The 4,326-nt window shown below is 31.4% G+C and overlaps 1 long non-coding RNA gene across 1 annotated transcript; it reads left to right on the forward strand.

The window, feature by feature from the left end:
- Positions 1 to 809: 809 nt before the first annotated feature.
- Positions 810 to 3,664, forward strand: LOC123563038 (uncharacterized). The gene is made up of 5 exons (XR_008372401.1): positions 810 to 941; positions 1,241 to 1,346; positions 2,005 to 2,077; positions 2,599 to 2,709; positions 3,562 to 3,664. It is a non-coding gene; the product is annotated as an uncharacterized LOC123563038 (long non-coding RNA).
- Positions 3,665 to 4,326: the final 662 nt, after the last annotated feature.

Genomic DNA, 4,326 nt, shown 5'->3' on the forward strand with positions numbered 1-4,326 from the left:
GATTAAATTTCTTGTTAAAAGAAATGCTACTTGTGATCATTACACCCAAAAGTGCTACTGGACCTTTAAACTATCTATTACTGTAACTCCAAAATGGACTGCTAACTGTGTTTAACATTCATTGATTCACATGCTATACTTAAATTTCAAGTGTGTTAAATTTCCTTAGCATTTCATTCAAAATACATTTTAAGTAATACATCAGTTGTATTTTTTTCCTGGAGCAATCTGTTATTCTCGTGAAAATTAAACCAATTAACAAATAAACTGACCTAATGTTCATCTCAATGTCAAAAGCTGACCATGGAGAAGGGTGCTGGTAATTTGATAGGGCTATTTAAGCCAATCTACAGATGCTATCTGTAACTCTCTGGAATTCCATGTTGTTATAAGTTCGCGCTCTGATCTGAAATTCTGTGTGAGACATTTTAGTAGGAGTAGTAGCCTGGCTCCCTGGCTGCATGGTTATTTTTTATATAAATACTGCAAGCAAAATAAGAAAATCTTAAGCCTCTAAAATAGCACATTTTTATCTGAAGGCTGAACAATACCTATGTTTGGAGCCAGGGTCAATAAAAATGTCAATGTAAAAACAACCTGCTGAAGTTACTTTCCTCTTAATGAATAAACATATATATGTAAATAAGAACAAACATAGGAACAGAAGCCAGTCTATAGGAGTAGCTACATTTTAGCCGTCCTGGGACAAAGTGAGCTCAAACCGTCATAAATCATGTCAGTTGAAGAGTATTTATGTACACAAACCTGGGAAAGGTTGACTATACCGTGGATTCTTTGGTCAATATCCTGCAATTTACAGCCTGCTTCCGGCGATGATTTAGGATCAAAGTTACACACTTATATACTAGATTAATGGAAATAAGTAACGCGCACCCAAACTTCAACGTAATAGTGTGAAAATGAAATAATTTGGATACAAGGTGAGTTATAAAAATGTTAAAAATTCATGTAATTTTTCTAAAATATTTTGAGTTTGAAATGTTAATGTATTACACTACGTTTTATTTTGTGTCGTGCATCTGTGAATTAACGTCATTCAAATCTGGTTAGTATAAAAGCAAATCAACTTAATTTTTGTTGAACAAGTATTAGGACATATTTATTTTTTATTCAGTATTCTAGAATTTCCCAGTAATATGAGTCCATTGTACCACATATAATTAATACATGTATTCTGTAGAGACGTTTGACAATACTGTACAATTATTATGTTGTCTAGGTTTTCAAAATCAGAAACGAAGCAAGAAGAACTTTTCTGAGGCTTAAGTGTTGAAGTTCAGTTGTGATTGTCATGCCCTAGGATATGCTAATGGATTGATGGAGAAGTATATTGATTCTGTTTCATTGCACTTTTTAAAAAAAATTACAAATATTTCATTTTCTACAGATTTTTATGACATGTGTTTAACGAGTAAATTTAGTAGTTCTGAAACTTATTAATTCTCGCTGCTTACATTTTTTTTATTTCTGGTTTTGAACAATATTATACCTAAAGCGATTACTTTACTAAATACACACATTAATAATACTTATCACAAAACACCCTAACTTTATTTCCAGCTCATAAATCAGCTATTGCGTTTCCCACACATATTTTACTTGAGTCTGAAAATTATATTTAATATTACATGGTCATTTATTTTTTCTGCGAAATATGTATTATTCAAATTTGTTATTTGCAATCTGCACTGTAAATTTGTTTGATTTTTTTTTTGCCGTTTTCAACAGTATTTCATATAAGTAGAACTTCACATATAAGTTTAATTTTATTTTTAAACTTTCCTAGTCAAGTTTCTATTTAAAAAAAAAATGAAAAAAAAAAATGAAAAATTACATAAGAGACTATCGAATTCTTTTACTCGGCCCGCCACTTTGTAGACATTTAATTGATTATTCTGAATGGCTGCATTTGTTTAAATAGGAATTTTCGCGCCAATGTCTGTTTTCCGTTTATTTTTTAAAAGGTTGCGCGTTTTTTTTCAGGAACGTCTGGAATCAGATACAGAAAGTAACATGGTAGACATGTACATATTTAAAGCAAGTGGAAACCTTTAAAGTAAGTAAAATATGTTATATATCTTTATTTCTTTTTTAAATAGTTGGAATGTTTGGACAAAAGGTTATATAATTTCATAATACTTTAAGTTATTACCTTGGCGTGTAGAAATGTACATAAATTCTAGATACAATCAATTATGTCTTAAAGACAACATCTGAACACTAACAGGCTCTATAAAGACCGTCGTTTTTTTTTGTTGTTTTTTGTTTGTTTTGTTTTTGTTTTTTTTTTGTTTTTGCTGACAAAATGTATTTTACCTGTCAAAAAAGAATTCTCATGAGTGAAATTTACATTTCTTTTTAGAGTATTATATGTTAGCAGAAGTGCACCATATGATGTAAGACCTTTTCTTTTGATAATACAAAGAAAATTCTATAGCACAATTGACATACTTAATACTTGTTTAGCAATGCACGTAAATTTAACGAAAAGTTAGTATTTAAAATATCGGTATGTTTAAATATGCACTCCTCAGAAGTGCTGATTTTCATACGTGTGTATTTTTATATTGTTTTTAGAGAACGAACAACTAAACTAAGAATTATGTGCACATCATAGGATATTGACGTCAATGGAAACAAAATGTTTGTACTAGTTGATCGCAGGAATATTGATGAAAAAGTTAAAAGGTATGGATATAACGATAGATGATTCTAAATTACATTATTACAACTTGTTACTACATGTACGTTAATATCATGAAACCCTAATTCATAATGATATTGTATAAACATTTGATGAGATTTGTCTAGATACGAGAGGAAAATGAAAGCAGTTTAAAGGGATAAAACAAGTTTAAAAATTAGCGGTTAATTTATGTTAGAAATGGAAAAAAAAAGAAAAAAAAAAGAAAGAATGACTAGAATGTTGAATTAAAATCTAACAATTCACAATGAACTTTCTAAAACTTTTAAGCGAATTCAAATGCCAGATACTTTTAATATAATTTTCTTATAAATAAGATATTTTTTATCTTAATTCATCTGGAAATAAGTAGTTAATTTGTTTTTCAATGTAATTTCGATAACAGGATTAGGTACGCTTATTGGGAATGGACATTATGTTTGGTGCATTCCTTGTTGTAATACCTGGTTTTAATTATGGGGAGCTTATACAGGCAGAAAAAAATAAGAGGTGATCAAAATTGTAAACATTAATGTAACATTAATAAGTGATATGTAATATGGAAGTAATATGGTTACTGCTTCCGCTAACCACCCCCTGTCCGTCTTATGACTTGATCTAAATGTTTTGCTGTTAGCTGGCTCTTTCAGTAGGTAGAGCGCAGATTCAGGATAAGCAGGGTAGTCCGTTCGATCCCAAGGTGAGAGGGGTATATGTTCATCGGAGTAATTTGATAAAAGACAGTAGGGTTGGTAAAATGTGAAATCTGTCTCCTGCAACTCTATATATATCGGAAACTATATCCTTTAGTTGTTAATAGTAACCTTAGAACAAATGTTACATAAATGTATTTACAGACATTCAGTGATAGGGATGAAGTGGAGGCATTATCGATAAACAAAGAGTCCCCAGTTCAGGAAATGGTACAGCGCTGAGAGTATTTTGAAAGTAAAGAAAGGTTGGTAATTGTTATTGCATTAATTCATTTCTTATTGCTTAAATCTGTGAAATATCCGCATTTTAGCTCACCTGTCACGAAGTGACAAGGTGAGCTTTTGTGGTCGCCTGGCGTCCGGCGTCCGTCAGTCCGTGCGTAAACTATGCATGTGACCACTCTAGAGGTTACATTTTTCAATGGATCTTTATGAAAGTTGTTCGAACTGTTCATCTTGGTGATATCTAGGTCAAGTTTGAAACTGGGTCAACTGGGGTAAAAAACTAGGTAAGTAGGTCTAAAAACAGGAAAACGTTGTGACCTCTCTAGAGGTCATACTTTTAAATGGATCTCCATGAAAGTTAGTCAAAATAATCACCTTGATAATATCTAGGTCACGTTTGAAACTGGGTCACGTGCCATCAAAATCTAGGTCAGTAGGTCAAATAATAGAAAAACCTTGTGACCTTTCTAGAGGCAATATTTTTCATGGGATCTGTATGAAATAAAATTTGGTTGAATGTTCATTTTAATGATATCTAAGTCAAGTTTGAAACTGGGTCAACTGCGGTCAGAAGCTAGGTCATTAGGTCTAAAAATAGAAAAACATTTTGACCTCTCTTTTCAATGGATCTTCATGAAAGTTGGTCTGAATATTCATCTTTATGATATCTTGGTCAAGTTCGAA

Source organism: Mercenaria mercenaria, chromosome 9, assembly GCF_021730395.1.
Source record: "Mercenaria mercenaria strain notata chromosome 9, MADL_Memer_1, whole genome shotgun sequence".
In the NCBI taxonomy this organism is placed as follows: domain Eukaryota; kingdom Metazoa; phylum Mollusca; class Bivalvia; order Venerida; family Veneridae; genus Mercenaria; species Mercenaria mercenaria.